Source organism: Aulostomus chinensis, chromosome 17, assembly GCF_037954235.1.
Source record: "Aulostomus chinensis isolate RoL2024-O1b breed Wild chromosome 17, RoL_Achi_v1.0, whole genome shotgun sequence".
Classification (NCBI taxonomy): Eukaryota; Metazoa; Chordata; class Actinopteri; order Syngnathiformes; family Aulostomidae; genus Aulostomus; species Aulostomus chinensis.
In genome coordinates, this window is record NC_141336.1 from 18,605,527 (window position 1) to 18,631,186 (window position 25,660).

At 41.2% G+C, this 25,660-nt stretch overlaps 1 protein-coding gene across 5 annotated transcripts in view; it reads right to left on the reverse strand.

The window, feature by feature from the left end:
• c17h14orf180 (chromosome 17 C14orf180 homolog) overlaps positions 1 to 25,660 on the reverse strand; it is a 152,247-nt gene that overhangs the window by 65,009 nt on the left and 61,578 nt on the right. For 4 of the 5 annotated variants that reach the window (XM_086182787.1, XM_086182785.1, XM_086182786.1 and 1 more), the window contains 2 exons: positions 18,057 to 18,187; positions 17,141 to 17,191 (listed from right to left, as the gene is read on the reverse strand). The gene's annotated coding sequence lies outside the window, so the exon portion shown is untranslated. Of the gene's footprint in view, positions 1 to 3,112; positions 3,225 to 6,008; positions 6,079 to 17,140; positions 17,192 to 18,056; positions 18,188 to 25,660 lie in introns of those variants that run through there. The other variant, XM_086182789.1, reaches the window with a different exon arrangement.

Genomic DNA, 25,660 nt, shown 5'->3' on the forward strand with positions numbered 1-25,660 from the left:
GAATTTGTGCATATTTCAAGTCTCAACAACACCTTGTGGTTATAGTGAAACTCTTATTTTGCTACTTATACCAAAGGGATAAAAAGGCACAAATCTCATGCACGAGCTGTTTCCCCCTGCGTCCCAGCTTGTGTTCTGGCTCCTGCTTTGCTGATCAGTGGATGGGCTCCAGCACCGGCCACAAAGCCCCCTCCGATAAAAGAGAGTGAAAACAGAGCGGGAATAGGGATTACCTCCTTCAGGTGACCTTGCACAGACACAGAGAGGGGAAAAAAGGAAAGGCATGGCAGAGGAAAAAGACTCTGAAAGGCTAAGACACATAATCCTTCTTTCTCCTTTTAGTGAGAGCATGACAATCCATGCAGGGATATGGATGCTGAGGACACACAATAACGGGAGAACTATACTGTTATCTCCACTCAGAGATACTGTAGGATTGGATTCAGCCTGATTCAATCAGAGCAAGACTGGTGATCTCAAACATACTCACACATTCCTGGGAGAAAAGTAACATCCAGATGTATTGGCAGATGTGTGTATCACACAATGAAGAAGCCGTTGTCATCAAGAAGGCTATTATATTACCAAATCCACCAAGACACACAAAAAAAATACATGACCAATGCATTCATCTCTGGGAACTTTGGAGGGGTATCGGTGAAGTTTTCAACTAAATCAAGCCATAAAAACACAGACATATAGGAGAGCTGCGTAGCTATGGCAAAAAAAAATATAAATCACAATTATTATGGTTGAACATAATGACTCATTGACTTTGGAAATCTATTGCATTTAATGAACTTTGAAATGTTCTTAAGTTGTTTCAGATTGTTTATTCCAAATTGACATGGATCTGGTTAACCCGATAGGGGGGGTACATCAAAATGATCCAACCCCCACACCCCCACACCCAACATGTCATTTCCTGCTTCCACCCATTGACACCAAACTAATCTGCTCCTGATGTTAAAGGGTTCTTTCTCTACTTATTCTATACCCTTCCACCATGTCTGGCAAAAAAAAAAGAAGATGTATTGTTGTATTGCCCTCTGGTGCAGACAGTACCAGGGGCTTTTAGGGAGGGGTAAAAGTGCACCAGTATAACGAAAAATTGATTCAGAACAAGAAAAAAAAAGAAAGCACCATTTTGGCACAATAATTATTTTATCTCAATTATCCTGTTTTCATAATTGCTGGAAGCCTAAATTGTAATTGCAAATAAAATGTGATTAATTGCCCAGCAGCCCAATATACAGGCCTGTAGTCATTTTTTTGTCGTTTATCTGAGAGGAAAAAAGCCTGACATCAAGTCAATTTTATACAGCCGGCATGCATCAGCCTAAAGAAGAATGGCAAGTAACGGTGGGATGTATTAAACCCCACAGAGGGATTTGAATCCACACTGAAACATTGTCTTCATTATCTGGGCGCAGCACTCCTGGCCTCCAACTCTCAGCTCAATAAATATGGATATGAGAGGAGATTTATTGACAAAAGTTGGTGAATAAAGCCAAGGTGCAGAAAATTGGCTCTGAAATATTGCTGCTCTGAGGAAGCGAGATGCCCTATTGAGAAAGACACGATGAAATGATTTGTTCTCCCAAAGCGGGTCTGTAGCCTAATTAGCCTGCTAATGCTGCCTTTATTACCTGGCTTTGTCTTTGGCCTGCTTCCACCAACAGAGACACACACATGCACGCACACACACACGCAAAGTCATCTCTTATAACAAGGAGATGACAGTGTGGAGAGTCACAACAAATTTGGAAGTTTGTAACTGTGACTTCACTTCATCATGGATGCATTTATTAGAGGAGAGAGACAGCTCCTGTAATCGTGCACGCTGCGGGATCAGAGCAGGTGGGTGATCTAAGGGATGGGACAGAAGCCAGGGTCTCATCTATTCTGGGTTGACTCAGTGGAGAGAAAGTCGCCTTGTTTTTTTCATCAGGCCTGGGAAGAGCGATATTGCAGGGTTCAAGATGCAAGTAGTTCGCCCCAGCTGAGTGACTGGAAGTGGACTTTTAACCTGAGTGAAACACATCCATTCATCACTGAGGACCAGCCAGAGCTAAGAGGTTAGTTTGCAGTTACAATGCTGACACAGAAACCAAAGACAAGGCACTGCAGCTGTGCTCTATCAATCTCCATGCCTGACAACAGCCAAAAGCCTTTTTCTCACTGGTTATATTTGTATACGCCCCAGCGTGGCACATAGTGTAAATTACTCAAGATAAAAGCCACTTTAGACTCTAACAGCTGTCCATTTATTCTATTTAACTAAAATTCAATTCTGACTAACTATTTCAGTTTTTTGACAACGCATAAATCTGCTCAGTGAAAGCGCCCAGAAATTGTCTGTCATTCTCTTCTCAAATGACGCTGCTCTGTTTCCACAATTCCTCACACAAGGGCTTCATCTCTGATTCCATCTCTAAAAGTCTTCAGCTCAACCATCCCTGTATTTGTTTCTTATAGAGTCTCATAATGTCCTCTCCTGCTTCAATGGCCGCCTCTACCTGACAGCATGTTATTCTTCCATCTATATCCCAGACAGTGAAACCCCTCGCCTCCTGCTAGCCCCGGGGCCTCTGATGAGTCTTTCATTAAGGCTACTGTCAGTTGTGTGGCCCATCTTTTCTCTCAGCCTTCTAAGGTTTGGAGGACACTGCCAAATTGTTACAGGATGGATGATTCGTTGGGTCAGGAGTGTTCAGAGGAAACAGAAACATCCATATCCATCACTAGATGAAACATATACAGACACACACACACACACACACACACTCTGTGTACTGCAGGACCAGACTGTATTTTCAGTGTGTCAACTCACAGAAGTTGTCTCACAAAGCTCAAATGGATTGTCTGACAATACTTCTTTAGTTTTTACATTTACTAAACAATCCTACAACATTTGTGGATAGACATCACAATTTGGAAGTAAGGCAGCAAGGGGGACGATAGGACCGTTCATATAGGAAAATCAGAAGGTGGCACTTCTGTTTCCTCACAAGTCCATCAAAATTATATAAGTATAATATAAACTACCTGGTTAGCATGCTAACTTAAGCAGATATTTCTGTAATACAATACAAAGATGTCTTTGACATACCACAACTTCGGTTTCTTTACACTATCCTAAGTGTCGCTGTATTTGAATGTAGTTGTACTCACACTGCCATGGTGATGGATCAGCAAGGCCATGGCGAGGGAGTTTCTTCAAACTATGGGAAAAAAATGAAATTACAATGTTGCTTTTGCACACACTGATGTAGCTGTGGGAAAATATCACAGAGTGCAATCTTGGTCACTTTAATTTGACTGAAGTGGTATAGTGTCTCCCGTTAATGACCACAAGGTGGAGCTGTCAATGCCTATTGTCAAGAAAAGCGATCGTGCCAAATTTTATTCTCATAAAGACAATAAATTATGATTCAAGTTCTGCATTCTGATCAAGTTTTTACTGTTAACATAAACAGTCTGATATCCGAGGATTTCTCCACGCTCAGGGGTGCGGGGAAGCGCGCCCTCTATCACTTTTGTTGTTCACGTTATTCATTGAGCTCTTGGCCGAAGCCATCAGGACTAATTCAGATATGGACAGGAGCACAGTGGGTAGAGAAAATCAAGTCATTTTCTTATAATTCTTATTTGCAGATTACGTTCACTTATATTTGAGGAATGCTGTGAAGTCAATCCTGAACTCCATAGCTTCATTTAGGGCTCTAATGGGTTACTAGATTAGCCTGGGAAAATCTATGACTCTTTTTTTTTTTTAAACCTGTCCTGTTCAGCAGCTGGGGCGAGCAGTATCAATGTTCCTGGTGCCTTGTTGTACTGAAGCAGATTTACTCTGCAAAGGAGGAATCTGATAAACTCCTCCTATCGCCATTTCTGTTTAATTTTATTTGGAATGGTATTGGTTCATTGATAAAGCTACCGGACTGAGGCTCAGGAGTGGATAGGAAGAGAGAACAGGGACAGGATAGGGAAGACAAGGGGACACACACACACACACACACACAAAAACAACAACAATAGTAGAAAAACAAACAAACAAACAAAAAACAGTAACAACAATAACAACAGAGAGAAAAAGGAAAAATATTGGTTGCAGAATTTCCAGTGCATATTTACCATTTGGTTTAATATAATTTTTCAAATAAATGTCTGAGTGTGTGATTATGGATCAGTTGTGCACTGCATGTGTGTATGTGTGTGCTACAGTTTGTCTTGGATGCTAACACAGGGAGCCCCAGGCCACCCCCCCCAGGAAACAGCCGCAGGCCCAACTCATGCCAGGACCCGCAGGAAAGCATAGGAGCAGCAACTCCAGCCCGGAGGCAGCCCACAGGGACACAGGGTAGACAGAGGACCCCGGGCCCACTGGGCCCCCCCCGCACGAGCTGAGCCCAGGGGCATAGAGCCCCTCCAGCCCGAGATCCAGCCAGAGCCCCCTAAGAGGCCTGCCAGCGACACCCAGGTGGGGCAACCACAGCCCACTACAACGACCAGGCCCACCGCCCCCGTTAAGAGCTACCCCCCATCCCCCAGAGCAGGCCAAGCTTCAGGCCATAAGGCACCACCAGCCAGCAACCCCCCCCCCCCCCCCCACTCACCCGTGAGGCCCATGCCCGCCTGCCAGGGTGAGCCGAAGGCACCCGCATCCGGGACCGCCACCCCCACACAAAAAACAATCATATCCTCATCTTCCTCCATACAGGGGCTGAGCACTCCATAGATGCGGATGCAGTCCAGGGCACCTCAGACCTAGTAAAACTGCCAGCAAGGGATCCACTGCACAACGGCGGAAATCCATGACTCTTGTCTGTCAATATATCACCATATATAGAACATCTATGCAATCTCCTTTTATAGTGTCAGAGAGGGATTTCAGGTATTTCTATTATTCCTGATTTCTATTATTCCCACTTTATTTGAATTCAACTAATCCCTTTAATTCAAAATATCAATGATTTGAAGAAATGGATTTCTTTGCAGACCTCCTTCCTTGAGAAAAACAATGCCATTAAAATTAAGATTCTTCTCCAGCTTTTTTACCTATTCCAAAACATGGGATGATGACAAACTAGTTTATAAACAGGTAGCAGTCTTTAGAGATTGACCTAGAGTCTGTAGCACGTTGTCCTCGAAAGCGTATTTCCCTCTTTATAATACAGAACTTGTATACTCTCTCAACAATAATGTAACTACAACCCACTGACAGTCAGGCATGATGTGGGAGAATATTTAAAGATTCCCCCCATATTTGTGTATATATATGAATTAGGGCCCGACTGATATGGATTTTTTAGGGCCAATGCCAATTTCGATATTAGGAAATAAACAATTCTGATAACCGATATATCGGCCGATTAAATTTTATACATTTTTCATATGAAAAAAAGACAAAATTCCTGCTTTTGACAGCTTAAATACAGTTCCAAACACTTGTTACAAAGATTTAAAATGAACACCAACACCCACTATCATCTCAGTAAACATAAATAAGTCTCTCTGACAGTATCAACATTTACTACGTAATACAATTATTTTAGTAGAATTCATGGTAGGGCTGTTATTGGTGTGCATTATATTGAACAGTGTCTAATTAAGAGGTCAGTAAGAGTGTATCTCTAGGTAAGAGGCAGGTGGATAAACAGCTGAAAATGAATGCAGCCCACAACGGTTTTAGCACGGCGACGAAGCGTTGTCCTACTTTGCTCCTGTCTTATCTAATCTGGTAGCATGCAGCTGCCTAAGTGAGTGTGACATTACTTTGAAGTAATGTAACGTTACTTACTTCATTCATGGAGCCGTGACTGACTCGGTTAGGTAGTTCAGCAAGGTAGCTAATATTTAAGCTAGGTTATCCTAACTTTCTTTAGCTTGTTAACATATGTCACGCTCGACTGATAAATTCAGTTAAGCGTGACAGACACAACGTGGCACGTCATGGGAAACTTAAGTTATTCGTTTATTTCACAAACTAGTTACTATAAACCTACCATTGAGGTAAACTGCTCGGTTTTGGTCTAGTTTGCGCTGTTGGCCCCTCAGTACCGTACACTACTTCACTCTCACTCTGTGGGGTTGTTGTGGAGCGTGACATGAGAGGAGACAGAGCGCCCTCTACTGGAGGCTGGTGACCGATTATGCTCTAATGGCTATAATCAGTCGATTAATCGGTCAGGCCCGTGTGTGTGTGTGTGTGTGTGTGTGTGTGTGTGTGTGTGTGTGTGTGTGTGTGTGTGTGTGTGTGTGTGTGTGTGTGTGTGTGTGTGTGTGTACGTGTGCGCGTTCAGACAGCAACTCTGCCTAACCAAAGGAGGCCCCCCATCACAGGAACATCATCCCCATCACTTCCAATGTCAAGTTTGACATTGAAATTAATTTATCACACCAACTTTTTTGCTGCAAGTGTGGCGCCTGAGTCGTTGGTATGCAGTTTAAGTTGAATTACTTCATGGGTTTTCAAATTCTCTCCTTTGTGTTGAGATTTGGTTCAGTATGAGCAAGAGCAAGAACCAGAATGAACCAGGAATTCACATCGGGAAAGCTTTTTTTTTTTTTAAAGCTGGGACAGATTTCCCGGGGAATTTTCCAAAACAAACCATACTTTGGGAACAGGTGTCAGAGTAACCATAGTGACATGCTTCAGAGATATAACATCAGCAGGAGGTCTTAGGTCATTGACTTGATCTTGTGAAAAACTGCAATGCTAACAGAAGTCCTCACATTTTTGTTGAGTTTCAAATATTAATTTGAAGGTTTCTGAATCATAGCCTCTTTGTGAATACTGTCATTCATTGGTCTTCAGCAGACTTTTACTGATGTCATGACATTTCTGGGAAATCACAACTCATCTCACATCATCTCTCCTCACCTGTCACAATGGGGAAAAAATCCACATGCTGATAATAAGCCAGATTTGATAGACATGTCTCTGTCAAGGAGGGTGTGTCTGACATGATGAAACAAGATAGAAAAACGTATCTTTCTTTATTCAGATCCCCATCAGTTTCTGTGACAGCGGCTGCTAGTTGTCCTGGGATCAACAGAGAATAAAACAAACAATGACAATATGCAGATATACAAACATTAACTGACATCCAAGTCAGTCAAATACATAATTAAAAGTCTACCTAATGCATGAACATAAATAAAAGTCTACATTAAATCAAATATAATGAATACTGTATGAACAATGTGATCGAATTCTTGGGTGATTGTGTTACAAAGAGAGAGCATTTATTTATAATAATAACACCCTGACCCATTGGTACAACAATAAAATCAAAAAGAAGAATTTCCCTGGCTTGCTGCATTGAGGTTTCCCCCATACGACATTTTAACAAGTGTCCTTGGCAAGCATTCAAAGGATACCCAGCCACTTTGCCTTGGCTATGTCCAAAGTCAATTTATTTTTCTTTATCCAATCAGACACAATTTATAATTAATTTCATAATACTTCAGTTAATTCTTTGCATGTTGAGGCAACATAAAACAAAGTTGAGTCATCAACAATCATTATGACATTTGCCTGTTGCTGGAGATACTGTAAAACAGTCATTTGTTCAAATGGAAAATAAAAGTGGGCCTAGGCAGCTGCCTTGTGGAACTCTACAGAGAACATTTTCACTTTCTGATGAACTTCCATTCAGACAACACTTTACTTCCTCCCTGTCAGATAGCGCTCCATCCAAGAGCTGAACCATGCTGGTTCACATTTAGCAGGTCATGATCAATGACATTTTACACTCCTCCAAAATCAAGCATCACCATTGTACCCATTTTTTGTTGTTGTTTATTTCTTTTAACCTGCAGTTACTCAATCTTTTAGCAGTGAGAAATGACTGGCAGGGGGATGGGCACGCCACTCTATGGTCCCCAAAGAGTGCTGTTATGTCTGATGTGCAACCCACCATGACAGGTCAGGGGTGACCTTTTGACCTACAAGACATTACTGGAGCATCTGAGCATGTCAGCAGAGCGGAGGGAGGAAAGGGGAATGCTTGGAGAGAAAATTAGGAGGTGACAGTCAACCTGGTCCAGAAACTGACATGGAGGATGATTGGAGGAGCTGGTGCCTTTGGGGTACTCACAGAGGTCAAGCGGTACTAGTGGTTATTAAAGAAGCCCCCATAAAACGCTGTCCTGGTCCATGATTACACTGTCAGGCTGTAATAGAGAGGATGTATGGGGGAGGAGATAAAGAGGGACATCTTGTAAATAAAAAGAGCATTTTTTTCAAGTGTCTTTTGAATGATTTTAAGCTAAATTTGCAGGTTTTTGTATACTGACTGGAAAAGAACATTTCAATTTTACGTTCAATACAAAAGAGGCAGTGAATAGATTGATAGGAAACTATAAGTACTCTGGCCTGCAGACTTTATTTACTATATACTTCCTTCTGAAACCTGAAACAACATTCTTCTAGTCCATGTTGACAGATGAAAGTGTGATACATTCCCCCGCCAACAATCGGGAAGGACGTTGATAGGCAACCCAGCCCTTAGGCAGCTGACTACAGATTCTTTTTTCTGTGAAATATAAATACATGCAATCTATTCTGCTGTCAGAGGCCTGTGATCCCAGAAGGCAGTTTGACACGGTCACTGGGAAAGGCCTTTAGGCAAGCCACTGCTGAGAGGAGCCATATGGACATGGAATTAAAGAGTTGTTTTACACCAGTACAATATCAGTGAATGAGGTTGACAATGGAAATGAAATTCAAACCGGAATAAGCTGTCAACTTTTTGTTTCTGAGGAACAAAATCACCAAGAAAGCAAAGAACTTCATTACTAGCTCTAAAACTTCGGATGGTACAGCAGCAACACTATTTAACAAAATATCGACTACCACCATATACTGAAATGTGAATAACCCAATGATCATGGACAAAGTTAGATATCTATTTATAGGATTTACTTAGTATTGATTGATAAATGACAATTTGATCCGCCTCTCGTCCGTAGCCGCTGGGATAGGCTCCAGCCCCCCTGCGACCCTTAACAGGAATAAGCTAAAGGATGGATGGATGGATGTTCGCAGACATACATCAAGCAACAAATGCCTGAGAAAATCACCACCTTTAAACAAATTAAGAATTCTTCCCGTTGGATATGTTAAATACCCCTGGATACAGATGTTCCTTCAGATGTTTGGTCACTTTTGGTAAAAATGGAAACTATTCAAATCTTTAGATGTGTTGAATTTCTTATGAGCATTTCTACATAAATGCTTTGATAGATGCTTTGCCTTTAAATGATACAAGATATTCCAGATTCCGTTAGAAAAGTGTCTGTTCACCACTGACTGAATAAAGTGAAAGATTTCTGCAAATTTCCTGGTGATCACAAAGCAGAATGTGATCTATCGGCAGGGTTTGGCTATATGTGGGGGCCACCGGGGGACAGGCTAATGTTTCTGCACGTGAAGGGCAGTTTGAGGGCAGCTAGACAACAAGCTATAAATACTGAGAGCAAACTGAAGCCAAGAGCAGGACCAGATGGAGAGAGGCTCAACTTGAGCACTTACAAGAAACTGTTGACTTCTTCAGATTTGCATTACATGAGATATTTTTTCCTATATAGACATTTTATACCACACCGTTCAAGCCATGAATAATCAGTTATAAGTTAGCATCACAAAAACATGCTGAAATACTGAGAACATTCAACCGAACAGTCGTTATGGGTGGCCAAGGGGGATTAATAGCAGCATCTTACAAGAAGCTTCCGACAACGCAGTGTAGAAATGACAATGAAGGCCAACCACTGCTATTATTTTAATGATTATACATTTTTAACACCCAAGGGAGAAGACTGTTGAGGCTCATGGGCATGTAAAGGCCGGAGGATAGAGGGGGTTTGAGTTCTGAATTGACTTTTCACAGCATGCGCTCCCAGGTAATCAGTCATTTTGACTGCCAGTGTTTGTGTTAATGTTCACGCCTGTTCAGTGGCCTTCTGCCTCATGCATGTTCCACCAGCATGTTCCTTCTTGCCTGGAAATTATGTTGTGATCTCTCACTCCAAGGAGACAGTGCCACAGAGTGGGGTGTGTGTGCGTGTGTGTGTGTGTGTGTGTGTCCTCTTATTCCACGGTTATTCCTTACCTGCACTAAAGAAGAGTACACAAGCACTCTTTTTGTACATGTATGTTTAGCCACATCACATCCTCACTGGTTCAAGATGAAAAAAGAATTGCTGGGTGAATGTTTTAGGACTGACTGTTTCCATGGGAGGATTTTACCGGAGTGAGAACATCTTCTGTCAATGTTAAATCTAAACAGGAAATGTATGTGAATGGAGGATTTCTCATCGCTCTGCAGTGTCTGTGCACTCTGGTTGACTCTTATCACTGCTCACTCCTCCCTCAAGCAGGAGCTGTCAACAAACAATCAGAGCAGAGGAGAGGAGGTCACCTACACCCACACATTGATGGCTCTTTGTGCCTCCTCCCAGTAATGATATCCTAAAGAGAGAAATGGGCACATAAAGAAGATAAAGCCTACATATCCGAGACTTGCACTGCTCTATCTACAGTGCTGTAAAAACATAATATTATTTAGGCTCCATACAGACATTAGATAGATGGTGCAGAAAACAGGATTAGGGTAGTAAAACAAAGGACATAGGTATTTCTCCAATCACATCTTCTTAATTCAGTCATTGTCCCCAACAACCTCTTAAACTCAGCTGCCTTGAAGTGAAGTTGTGCAGGTTGACATTGGACAATTAATCCAATATGGTAGGTAATGTAACAAGAATACCTCTCTGCAGTCGAGCTAATAGACTAGCAATGCAATGCTAAGAGCATCTGGCGAGGCTGATGAGGTTGTCATTCATTTGACAGTTTTTTGGTCATAAACCAAATTAGATTCTAACACATTCAAATTTTGACCTGGTTATAGCAGGGAACAATTAATTGATCACAAATTTCAATCCAAAGTTCATCATGCGAGGCAGATGATTGTGATTTCATGGCAAAGCAACCATTAGCAGTGAGACTTCACTCAAAATCTCAATTGTCAATCAAATGGTGGAAGAAGCGGACCAAAATGATGAATTAGATGATTGATAAATGGTAAAATTATTGAGCACTAGAGTCTAAAATTCTGAAAATACAATCTATGAATTACAAGATGCACAACTTGTCTTTTTGGCAGATTATTTTGCTCCAAAAACATTTGCCAACATCAACAGCGGAATGTTTGCAAGTCTTAGAAATGTCTAGTGTCACCCAGAAGTCATTACAGTGTCATTACAGACAGATCAGTTACTGTAGTTCCCTACAAATGCATCTCAGCCTGTGGTTGAGAACAATACAACTGTGAAATATGCATTCTTTCCAGGAGGTGTAAAAATATTTAGAAATCTAAATCATCTTTTTTCTGTTCCTTATGGATGGCTGTTTTGGTTTATGAAAGTAAGTGAAAGTAAATGTAAATGAAAGTAAATGAACACATGCTAAAGCCGCTATTGCCATTATAACGCTAAGCATTAAACAGGGCTGATCGCTCACAATCACAATATGCCAAATCACCATGAAACCAGATATTAACGACACAACTATCGTGACATCATTATCCTAATTTCATGTCATTTTTCATATTTACATCATTCTCTGCCACTTCTCCTTCAGCCTGCAGCCCAAACTTGACATTCATGGTCTGAAATATGCGTGGAAGTAAACATTCTTGCTGCACATTCCTTTTTATAAATACCAAGTTCCGTGTCGAAAATGGCATGTGCCTGTTTTTTTTGTTTTTTTTTGGTGTTATTTTGTGTGCAGACAATGTTTATACATCGGTCCCCGAGTTGGGTTGAGCCCCTCATCTGACATGGTCACATTGCTGATTTCCAGCACTTGAAGTATTCAGGACAATTACAGGGTGCAACAGCTGCCATCCATGAAAATACTGCTACATGTGTCCAATACAAACAAGCCAACCCTGAAAAGAATATAAAAGCACATTCTCCAGCTTTTTCTGGCACGTAAAACACTGCCGACTGGTGTCAGGGTGAGCAGATGGGGAGACGAGGCCGTCACTAGCAGGAGGGAGGAGCTGTTCATGTTGAGATTGTTTTGTAGTAGCAGTCAACTGATGATCTAAAAAAGCCAATGGACTTTTATTCGCAGTCCCTGAACATCCGTGGATGAACTACAGATAATTTCAGATAGTGCCAAACAACGGCCATGTATTTACTGTCTTCACTCATGAGCAACAGGAGATAAGCAGAACAATACAGTGACCCTTGGAGACAGCAGATTTCCTGGCTCAATGGCTGTAAACCTTGAATTGATTTTCAATTTGTATTGCTTTCTGTACAGCGACCCTGTGATATGATGCAGTCACTGACTGTTTTTCCTTTGTATGTTCACATATTTCACCCTGTGTTCATTCTGTAAGGGAATCTGACTGAACTGTCAGTTCCATCACGATCATCAGAATGTTTAAATTGAGCAGCTATTGGTGAGTTTGAACCGTTGAGCTTCAGTTCTTATATTTTGGACGGTTCGGACTCTTTTTCTTTGTCATATTCCTGTTTTTCATTTGCAGGTTTTAGTGTATTAATTCCCTTTCTCATGTTTCGTTCTGACCCCATTTCAATGAGTTCCTCTTTTACTTTGAAATCCCTCCCCCCTGTTGTTTTCGTATGCTTTACTTCCCGTCTTTGTGTGCTCCCTACTTTTGTTGTCCGATCATCTGCATCTAATCAGTTAATCATCCTCTGTCTGCCCCCCCACTCTCCATTCCTTTTATCCAATCAGCTCCTTGCCTCCTCGTGTTTTACCACCTGTTTTTTATTGTCTCATTAGCGCAGATAAATCCAGATCCACCTGTTTGTCAGTCTGCATTTGAGTCCAAATGTATCAATATCGCCTTCAAATTTTTAGAGACGTCTCATTAATTTAGGCATCGACCTTGTAAACAGCAGCTGATGAAACAACTTCACCTCAAACTCTGTTCTGCTCTTGAACTCTTGGTAAATCACAGCACATTCCTGGATGATACCTTTGCAGCGCATACGCAGGTTGTATACTTGGCATTGTATAAGTAATATTACTGCTGTAGTGCTATGCCGTGAATACTCAGTCTTATTTGCACACTGAGAAATTAATAACCGTTTTGACTGCGAGCTTTACTTTAATATAAATGACACAATGTCCCTGGTAGAGATGAGATTAGGAATAAAATCCAAACAAATGAAAAGTGTGCAAAGTTAAAATTCCCTTCCAATACTTTTACAGGTCAGCAGGTACACTTGAAAGAAATCTGCAGTCGTACTCCCTCCTTGCCCTCAAGGATAACCTTTTATAAAAACTAGGCCATATAAAAATACCTGCTGAATTATAGAAAAAGAGCAATAATTTGGATGAGAAGCCAGCTCATGCACTAGATAATGATAGTCATGAATCATAATTACAAACGTGTCATCTTGTTAAGATGTCATTGCTTGTAACCTCAGGTCCTGTTCTGTCATGCCAGGGCCTCGCCCTCCACACTCAGCTATCTGTCCCCCACGCTGCATTTTCCCTCCAAACTCAACTCAAATAGCTCCAGCTGAGGCCCTGTAATCACAAAAGTCCCGCAGTGTTTATGACCCAGTGAATCAGGAGCATGGACAGATTTACTCTAGAGTCTGTTCCCAGCATCTCCTCGACAAGATCAGACACAACCCCCTGATCGTGACAGCTGAAGCAAACCTCAGTGATGGATGGCTTCAGCTAATGCCTTACCTAACTCGATCGCTGCCATAGTCCCTCATGGGTTCACCAATTATTGAGCAAATGTTTAGACTTTTTGAGGCAGAGCGCAGGCTTTCGTGTAACTGGTTCTTGAAGCCTCGCAAGGAGCAGACTTCTGCCACCAGTTCTGAGAGCAGTCCCACATGGTTTGATGTTCACTACTGAGACACTGTTAGTGTCTCCTGAGTAGACACTTTTCCTGATCGATGCTCCTTCTGTGTGCCATGAGGGAGCCAGAACCACTTTCCTGACTCTTACCTGTTTTTCTTTTTTGCCATCATCTTTTATCTCCTCTACTTCTTCCTTTATCTAGACCTCCAGTCTCCATAGGTTCCTCCTATTACTCAGACGGTTTGCTTCCCAGCCTGCAGAAGTCTTCTTTTAAATCACACTGAAGTAGCCTGAGGGGCTTGAGGGACCGCATCCTCACCATATTCATCTTGCACCTGGAAAATGACAATCAAAAGACCTTGGAAGAAACTCATTACTGTAGTATTCCTCAGTGGTTATAAATTGTGATTAGAGAGAATGTGAATTTCTTATCAAGTTTTCAGCAGAGCAGAGAGGCATGGAGAGATCCCTGCCATGTCTCTGAGATTAATCTGGGCCCGAATGATCCCAGCAAGCAACGGTGGCAGGGATCTCCCTGACGCCAACACCGCAATGCACAGGAGCTGATAGGAGTCGACATACAAAGACTCTCACTCAGCTACAATATGGCAATGTTTACACTTGCTCCAAGCTATGTAATAGAACCCCTTCCCGCCATAATTACTGCTGATCGGGAAGTTTTATTGAATTCCCGGTTGTGTGTAACACCTGAGAAAATTAGATTCCAAACAGGAAGAACTGCTGAATTTTTCTGCTGCAATAAAAACAATACAAGTGCAAATGAATCAAACGATTAAGAGCTTAATAAGTGAATATTTGAAATTAATTTGAGCTGTTATGGCTTACAGGGTTTCCTTCAAGGTGCTGTTAGGAGATGCAATAAACTATGGGAGATGTATATTTAATGCACCCATTTCTGGGAGCATGCATTTAGGTTCTCAAGCTGCCCATTATGGATGTTTGAGCAGCAGCAATGGTACAATGAACTCTATTCCAGTATCCTCGTAAAAGCCTTTTCAAATATATATATTGAAGAATCCTTGATCCAGCTGGACACAATCAGTGCCTCTAATGTTCTGCAGGGATGGTGCATGTGCTCCATGTGCAGGACAGCTAGCCCTCTCCACTTCTCATTTACCTCACATTATTCAGCAGTTAAAGTCATTTCCTTTTCCTGCAACACTTAGATGTCTTTAACTCCATGATGCGATCTGACATCAGCGCTCCAGAATTGAATTTTCTCAACAGCAGAGCATCCTGACAGAGCTTCAATGAGAGGCGTTTGGGCCCAGCCAGAGAAACTCTGTCCATTGATTGTTTTCAGAGAAATTGAGACAGCTGACTTCTGCATTATGCACCACTGCGAGTTCACTTACTGAATGATGAGATGCGAAGACAAAGTGGAAACACAGTATATAAACCTTGTACTGAGAGCATTTAAGTACTGAAACATTTCCCTGTAATATGACTTGAAGTTCTCTCTAAAGAATTGTGTTATTCCAAATAAGAGGTAGGCGGCACGGTGGTGCAGTGGTTAGCCTGTTGACGCTGGGATAGGCTCCACCCCCCCCGCGACCCTTAATAGGAATAAGCGGAAGACAATGGATGGATGGATGGATGGAATTGAAAATGCATTTCACCTTGGGCTTGATCCCTTGGTGACAAATAAATAAAATAAAACACAAATGACTGAATTAATTCAAATTGGACTGGTGGTGGTGAACACGTACACATCCAGAAACATTTCTAAAGTTTAAAGGATAGATTTGCAACAGCTGCTGATGAACAAGTAAACTTTAATAACAGACCCAGTTTTAGTTACACACATCTTAGGGCCAAATTATTAATTATTTTAATTTGAATTACTCAATCAGTAGTTTTAATCTACCTTAGTCTCACTGTAATTAGGAATTCTTGAAGTTTAATTAGCCTTGATTCGTATTTATCAGGTTTTGCAAAACATTTGATTAGACACATCACAGCCAAACAAAGCAGATTTGAATTGATGCTGAAAAAGCTTTGTTACTCTTATGCAGCCGGTTCAGTCCTCGGGGGAAATCAGCTGAGAGGAAGAAAACAAATAATAATCAGTCAATAATGTTGAATAATTTACAACTAAAGCTATGGAAGTTTCCAAACAATAAAACAATTTGTTTCTTTCTATTACAAACCACTTGATATATGGAGGCCGTCCCCGTAATTGGACCCAGCGTCTAATCAATGTCGTCATACAACCAACTCCAGCAAATCTACACAAGAGTCAATACACTAAAATGATATATTTACTGAATTTCCATACATATCAATTGGATCTCTATAGATACAGAGCATTGGTCTGTGTATGCCCTGTGGAGTGTTAAAGCATCTTTCAGGTGCAGACAATGTCATTGTTTGGCTACAAGCCCGGATGCTGCATGACAATCGCCTGAGGAGGCGGTGATACTGTGGTTAGAGATTCAGGGAAGAGATGTTTCCAACCCATTCATCTGAATCTTATTATGGAAGTGTCCTTCCCATGACAGCTTGGTGCAATACAATCATTCCACATGCTCAGGTGTTGCTCCACTATCATTAGTGGTCAGTGTTTCTGGGAAGAACAGCCCAGGCAGCCAGGGAATGCAGGGGCTGTAGCGGCGCTGAACCACTGTTTAGAATGGCTCATGTTTTCCACCTCTTAGGTAATGGATCGCTATGTAATCATTGCTCTTTGTTATGTGCTCCAACTTGGCTGTGATGCCGGTGGGGGGGGTGGGGGGATGGAGAGGAGATACCGCTACGAACCAGAGCCGTAGTCAGGTTGAGGGAAACCCAAAGGAAAATACTGTTAGTTAATTGTATATCAAAGCACGAGAGGGGTTGAAGAAAATAAAACGTACCTTTGAATTTTAAAGATTAAAACCAAACCCGAGTCACAAATGAGTTGTTGACTCAAACACAGGTGACCCAGAATTAGAGTGGAAAAACAGCAAACTATGAATAAAACAGATTATTACCTAAAAAAAGGTGGATTTCATATTGAAGCATCTTTACATGTCTGTGCCAAAATATTATGATTACCACTGTGAAAGGGAGAAAAATAGCCTCTAATAAGGGGCACTGGGTGCATACATCACATCTTCTTCCCTCAGACAGATTTATTAGAGGGCATGCACTCATTATGAGACAGAGAAGCTGATTTTATTTACTTCCACGATGATTTACAAGCTTGGCAACCATCGTTTCCAAAACCGCCTGCAACAATTTGCCTTGTCTTGTCTCCTTTGAACTCACCAGTGAATGACTTGCTGATTGATACGCGGTCAGGCCTTTATCACAGTAATCCTATGAATGAAAGCAAAGTTAAAAAAAAGAAGCCAATTAGGAAGGAATTCTGTTATTACAAAGGAATTCTGTTAGTACAAAATATGTGTGTGATATTTTATGTCGAAGTGAAAGTCAAGTTTTGTAACGGCAGGCAAGGCAATCCAACACTGATGGCTTAGTCAATAATACTGCAACGCTGGAATGTAGAGAGACAATAAATAGAAGATCTCTGTAGGGAAGCTTCTATTTTCCTACCAGAATCAAAAGGTAGGGTTTTGCCTTTGTTTTAGAGTTAAAGTGGACGGGAGAGACAGAGTCAGCGACAGGTGACTGGAAAGCTGAGCTGGATTAACCCTGTCCTAGCTGCTAGTTTGACGTTCGAATGACCTCAACACTCTTTGTGCTTTTTAGCCGTCTTTGGATGTTTGGTCTTTTTATAATTGTACATATTTATTTGTATATTTGACCTCTGTCTAAGGGAAAGTGGTGTGACCAAAAAAAAAAAATCACCTAAAATCCAGTGACATTAGGTAAATATAATGTATAACATGAGTAGAAAAAGCACCTTATATTGCTGTTTTTGAATTAGAAGTTTGTATTGATGCTAGTTCATGGGGGGTAAGAGACAGTAATGCAAACCCACCCAAACCATAATCCTTCAGCAAGAGTAACATTACATGAGGATAATCCCTGTGCCACTGGTCATTCATGAATCACAGGTGAATTTAGACTAACAAGTACGCTCACTAACGACTTAGACTCACTAAACATACACCCAGATCGTGATGACAAGTGTTCGCAAAATCAGTACAGCTCACCTGTATCAGGCAAGTTTGACACAAAGTCATTAAAGCTGACTACGGTGATCGTAAGAGCTTCTTACCTGAGAGTGTGCTGATGCTCTCCGAAGGTGTGTTTCCTGACGGAGTGGGAGGTGCCAGTTCTCCTTTCAATCCTCATAAACGTGTCACGTGATGCTCACAGACATTGCTCTCCTCTCAATCTGATCAAATACTGTGGAAATATACAGTGAGAGACATCTGCATTTTAAAAGGAGGCTCTACAAAAACTGAATCATCGGCACACGTTTCAAATCATTTGGAATTTACTGTGTTTTTAAAAAAAATGAAGAACTGCAATCAGCACAGTTCACAGCAAATGATAATCCAGTACAGTCTTACAGCCATATGACATTCAACAACCAGTACCAACCAGTACTATGGCACACTGCACTGTATATAAATGTCACATGCAAATAGAGGAGCTTGACTATATCTCCTCTTGGATTATGGGAAAGTCTGTTCAAATATCTAAATGTCAACTGCGCATAAACACTTTCCAATTATTCTCTATGCAGGCAGCAGCTGTAGGGTGGGTTTGTGGGGTGTGGGGGGGGGGGTCACACATGCTTTGTGGAGCCCTCAATCCCCACTGGGGTTTGAACACACCACACACATGCACATAATCCACAAACACATTACCAAATTGAATCACATCCACCACGACTATGACGCACCACCAGGATCACTCATGAGGAAAATACAAGGTTGTTTTGAAATGTATATCTGTTGATGTAGGAAGTGACCCTGAAAGCAGTTTGTACCGGCGACAGCAGGCAGAGGTCAACTACTGCCTCTTAGCCTCCATCTTTTTCATGTGTAGGGGCCATGATGACGATGATGACTGCTGGCTGCCTGTCATCACTGCTCCAACAGCACTCATTATTGTCGCACCACATGATGGGTCATTTGTGTCTCACTGGTGCAACAGGCATCGCTGGACCTTTTCTGCCCCGTCTCCTAATTACACCCTCAGGACATGAGGACAACCAATCAGGAGAGAACAGTTGGGATCAGTGCCGTCCAACAGGGACTCCTTTGTCTGCTTGCCAGTTGGATATGGTGGTCGCTTTTGTCTTTCCGTGCAGACAACTCGACAGAATCTTAGGAAACCAAACGAAAAGCTCCCCTGTAGTCTGGAAAGGACTTGAAGAAAAAGTGTAACATCAACTCAGGGCTTCATAGAAGGTCAGAGAGTGTGTTTGGGACTTTGCGTTTGCTAATGGGCTGCCTAATGCAGATCAGGTCTTTTTAGTCATGTTTCCACAGGCTAATTGCCCAGGTCATTAGCATAGATAGCAACCCTTATGCACCAGACTGGGAGGAAGAAATCCCTGCCCAATTATTACAGTCACCGTGATGGTGGCGGTATGTAATCCCTGCAGCCTGGTTAATACTAGTGTTAGCTACCAGTTTAGTAGGCAACAGGGTGTGTGTGTGTGTGTGTGTGTGTGTGTGTGTGTGTGTGTGTGTGTAAAAGAGAGAGAGAGCGAGCGAGAAAAAGATAGCAACAACGTTCCTGTAATGGAGAGGTGTTGATTAGATTTAGTTTTTACCCTCCATGACCTCTGGGACAACAAATATCAGTGTGTATCCCGAAGTGGAGCCGCGAGGTGCCTTAGCATAATTTAAATACTTTGGAATTGTATCATGTTGTCATGAGAATGTAATTTACACCCTGTGCTGTTGTTGGAATTAATGATTCCAGGGACACTGTAGCTGAACCTGCAAAGACAGATGATCTACGAAGCCTCATTTTACATTATTAATACCATCATTTTGTTGAATCACCAACGGCAGCAGAGTCAGTCATTTTCGTGTCCGCAACATGTTGTATAGCACTGTTGAATAGTTAGCATCGTTGAGTTGCTGACCCAGGATCAGGCCTGATCAGTTAAATCACTTAAGGTACAGTGATCTTGCTTTAATAAAAAATAAAATAAAAAACAAAAGTAGCAATGCCTTAATATTATGGTATTGTTTCCACCACGATTACATGACCTTGTCTAAAATACTTCACAGCGTTGTCTCATCCTTTACTGTATAATTGAACCTTCTTGATAAGCTCTGACTGATTTTTTTCCATCATATGATAATGTAATTAATGATTTGCATAACATACAGAATAGGACAAAATATTCAAGCAAACCGTTGCATTGTGAAATGCCTCCGATATGTCTGCTAGCACAGAGAGCAGTGCACAACCATGACAACTGCCTTTTGCCTGCAGTTTTACAGGGATTTGTGTGACTCATGCACTCAGATAAAATAACCAACAATATGTTCTGCTACTATAAAATGAACATGGATCATTTCAGATACGTCAATGTAAAAATGGTTAAGGAGGAATCCGTCCTGTTCCACCAGGTGACGCTAATGAGCGCGTGAGGAGCTGTCAGTCACTGAAGTCTACCTGCACATTGATGACACACCAGGGTCCCTTATATAAATACAATCCGCAGAAAAATGCAAAGTAATAACGCACATTATAATTTTATCAGTCATCCCACCAGCCCCATTAAAGCCTGGCAGACAGTTATTATTTCAGATATTTCTTTCTTCTCTCACTTGTATAATTCAAATTTCTATCATTTATGTTAATTTGCTGTAACACTATGACAGCTGTTTGCAGATCATTAGTTTCACTGCTGAATTTACAATAACAGCCCGTGTGGAATTATTACATTTTAACCAGCTTCACCTCAGGGCTTTTCATGTTTTTTTGTGACTACTTCTGAATAAGTGTATAAGGTTACTTTTGTACACACAATGCATTTCTTAGAGTGTATAAACTGATATTTCCCAGGTTTTTGCTATACAACACACACACACAAAACATTTAAGGTAATAGGCGTCTGCTTTGGTGAAGTACACAATTTTTATTGACACTGAAGTCCTTTACCAGTGTAAATCACGCATTTATTTGCAGTCACACTACACCTAAGTGCAAAAGCCTGCAGCAACAGAATGTTATTCTGGATTTAAAGACTCAGCAGGGGAAGATATTTCAGAGCCGCGGTCCATAGAATAAACACTTTATTCACTTCTGCTGAGAGTCCACTGGTTCATTCAGCTGCATAGACAGAGAGCAGACAGGTCGGAGGGAGGTGGTGCTCCGAGATGAAACATTACAGTCAGTAGCAGCAAGGTTAAATCAAAGGTAGACTCGTGGAACATGTTTCACTCGTACAGATGGAGGAATATCTCCCAGGTTTTGTTGCTGGAAGACGGGTGGAAACGAATTGAGCAAAATAAATAAATAAGTACTTTGGTGACGTGCAGGATTTGTGTACTGGTAAACACTGTTCTACTGGCAACATGGGCACTACGACATCCGAGATGAAGACACTGTAGAACAAGCTATTGCAAAAGCAGTTCATCAGTTAAAAACAAACTGTTGCTGTAATCCTTAATTTCTGAAATTATGTGATTTTTGTCTCCAGCATTGTCGTCTAGCAACCAAAGGGTCGCTGGTTTGATCCTCACTTCCCCCGGTGACCCTGTCCAAGTATCCTTGAGCAAGATACTGAGCCCCTAATTGCTCCTGATGGCCCTGCGATGGACTGGCAACCCGTCCAGGTTGAACCCCCCTTCTCACCCAATGTCAGCTGGGAAAGGCTCGACCCTTAACAGAATGAATGGGTAATAATGGATTTTTGTCTCTGGCTTGCTTCACTACAGAGGAAATTTGGGGTTGAGCATGATTTCTGGTAAGATGAGAAAATGTAAAAAGGGCATTCAGAAATCCCAGTAGGTCTTCAATGTCACAAGACTACACTGACATGCTAAAAAATGTGTTATTATGTGGTTATCTGACCTGAGCAGGAACATCTGTCCTTAGTCATCCACAAAATAAGAGAGAAAGAGAGGAATATAAGCACTAGCAGAGACTATTGTCGTAATAACTGGAAAAGGCAATCCAGGGAGAAAACACTTAGACTTTTTAGTCTCTTTGTTTTTCCTACTATCTCAGTGTCTCCCTCCGAAGGCAGTTTAAGGTTCGGGCTCCGAGCCAGATCAGATATGTGCGAGCATTGCTCATGTTTCTCCTCAAGACATGCTCAACGTACAAATTATTCAGCACCCCCACCACCAAGCCAAGTCCTTTGTCAGAGAGATCAGTGAGCTGCAGGGCATGGGTAATAATGATAAACTAAGCTGAGTACAAGCACATTCTTGGGAACCAACACAGGCCAAGAACAATGGGACAGGCTTGTCTTTATGACTGCTGTCATGTAAACAGCAGCTTCATGAAGTTCCTCCTCTGTGCGACAGTGGCACAGAGCACAGTATTGTTGTTACATCTTGATAATAATAATGATGATGCGACTAAAAAAAAGGAACACTAATTATACTCGAGAGAGAAAATACAATTTAGAGTGCGGGTTCATACAGCCAACTGAAATGTGATAAAACACAACGTGATTCAGTATTGCAGCACCGTTGCGTGGTGTTGGTGCACCAACACCATTTATTTTTAGGATTCATTTACTGAGACACAAAGTGAAAGGATGAAGATGCATCGATAACACATTATTTCATAAAAACCAAATATTCTTACAGTTGTTACAACAGTGTCTTTTCCTGAAATCGGTGTCACTGCTGTTGCAGCTGAAAAATGTGGGTAAGTTATTTTGATGATTCATTTCAATATCAGAATTTGATCCATTTGGGCAGTCTAAGAGAGCTGCTTGAGTCATTTATTTATGAATATTTCAGTTAGCAGAGTGCTAACGCAAAATGGCCAGCTGATCCCTTTTGGTAAGAGCTTGAATGCAAGGAACGTTCACTGATATGAAAACACGATGCATTAAAGCTTCAAACACACTTGGAAGTATATGAAATTAAAAAGCTTGACACATTATCTGCTATGTCCCCTTTTATTATAGTACATCGCTTTCCAAATTACCAACTTTGAAATCCTTCTTTCAGATTCTGACAAGACCTCAATGCAGCAGAACCAATATACCTGATAACACTGGCCATTCTGCAACTCAAAGCACGATCTGTCAAAAGACAATATATCTCTGTGTCCTACTGGAATATTGTGTTTGTATGTTTGGACAATCTGCAGCCTACATATCTTTCTATCCTTCAGCTCCATTTCATTTATCTGTTTCAATATCCTGAATGGTGATGAGTCTGGGAACAGGGTGTTGACCTGACGTTTAAATCCCAGGCGAGTCCATTATAGTAAGACAGGTCAAAGCGGTGATAGAGGAGGAGATACAGCTCAAGGGACAAAGAGCAGACATGGTCATCTGGCTTTACGCTCCCAACAGCTATACAATTTGTGTATATGTGTCTGTGTGTGTGTGTGTGTTCCTGGGATAGTGCTATGCTCTCTGAATCATCAGGTCACTAGAAAATACCCTGCAGAGAGTTATGGGCAGCTCCACTGGACTGCTTCCATTTCCCAACGCAGCCGAATCTCTCCCAGTGGAGCAAATGCTGTCAGATAAGAGCCGACAGCTATCGCTCCATTTCATCCCGGCAGACATCGCAGCTCCACAGTGGCGGAGATTACGCCAAAGGAGCGTCTGACAGGCCTATCTCTCAGCTTTGGGGATCTTTGAGACAGTGGCTTATCAGACCTTCTCTGATGTCTCTTTACCTATGCATTAACAATGGCAACAGTGATGGACGGGAGAATCATACACAGTGTATTTGAGGTTCTGGCATTGTTACAGATACAGATGTTGCAGCACTCAAGCTTAAAATAAAACAGCAAATTTGATCTTATACTTCCTGAAACCATTACTTAGACATTCATATTCTCTTTATCGTATCATTTGTGTGGCTCTGTCTTTCATTATTCCAGACTTCTATTCAGTAAATTGAATTTCTAGCATTAATATAGAGTTGAAAGTTGGTAGCAAAAAAGCTCTCAAAATCAAGAAACATGCATCATCCAAATGCACTTCATGTGGTCATGCAAATCACAACAGCAAATGGGAATCAAAATGTCTGTCCATCTATCCATCCATCCATCTTCTACCAGCTATCCTGTTAAGGGTCGTGGGGGCTGGAGCCTATCCCAGCAGCCTTCGGGTGAGAGGCGGGGTTCACCCTGGACGGGTCACCAGTCCAACGCAAGGCCAACACGTATAGACAGACAACCATTCACACTCACAGTCACACCTACAGTCAATTTAGAGTATCAATCAGCCTAGACTCCAATTGCATGGCTTTGGATTGTGGGAGGAAGCCTGAGTACCTGGAGAGAACCCACACAGGAACAGGGAGAACATGGAGACTCCACACAGAAAGATCCTGCGCTCCAGCCGGGGCTCGAACCCAGAACCTTCTTGCTGTGAGGTGACAGTGCTGACCACTGCACCACCGTGCAGCCTGAATCCAAATTTGAAATCAAGAAATTGCTAACAAATTATAAAAAAAATAACTAAGAGTCTGGCTACACAATTGATCAAGATGTATTCAAAATCACAGTATGTTGAATTAAACGTAGTCCTGCCTACTCGTCGTATTCTACACGCTTACAAAAACGTCTTTTTTCATTGCAGAATTCCACAAAAAGCTACTTTTCCAAAGAAAACAGGAATGTAAAAAGAAAAATCAAACATTCCCACCGATAATGCAAATATTATCACAAGAGCAAAAAAATAAATAAAAAAAATTGAGATATCATTTTCCTTTTCTAAATCATGAAACCCCATTAAATAACTAACAAATGAGATACTACAGTAGAGGCTAATCCTGGTTTTATATTTTTTTTCTCATTTTGTCTATGGTTTCCGGTTTCCGTCAAGTTCTACAATAAAGGCGATACCTGAGCATTTGATTCATTAAAAGCTTTGCACTCATCTTCATTAGCTGTGGGGTAGCATGGAACACATAAAAGGAGCATATAATACAGATGCTTTTTCATTCTTGTTTGCATATTCATTAGCTTGACTTTTTAACAATAAATCTGACCTTGGAGCCACTGACCTGTGAGCTTGTAAACATAAAGCAGTTTCGAAGATGCTATTAAAATGAATAGCAAATTAGTAGTAAAAGGCACATATGGTCATAAAAAAATATCCATTAAATATTTAGCATGTGGCAGCGCTATTTCAACGTACTTGAACAAGGAGGGCTACATTTTGTGGTGTGCTGCGTTACAAATAGAAAGATTTGAAAACTGAATAATATGACAATTACATCCCACAGTGTACTGAAACACCAATTACACCAACAATCATAACAAATATTAGCTGAACTTGAGTACATTCAGATTATCCAATTTCACACCCGTGTTAACATTCTGTATTTGTACAGTTTGAAATGAGCTATGCATGATAATGTCTGCATGTCGTCAGTATCTACAGATATAGGTCAAATATATTGGTATGTGTCTGATGTTGCTGAAATCTTATATATATAATGTATATGTACATATACATATATATAATGAATATGTACATATACATATATATGTATATGTATATATATGTATGTATATGTATTTATATATATATATAGAGAGAGAGAGAGAGAGAGAGAGAGAGAGATGGAGAGAGAGCGATTTAGATAAATACACAATTTTTTTTAAACTAAATGCATACATGCATAAATGGGGAATCTATCAAATCCGAACTGTTCAGAACCATTTTGGCCTTCATTCATCAGCTCCTGATGCATTGGT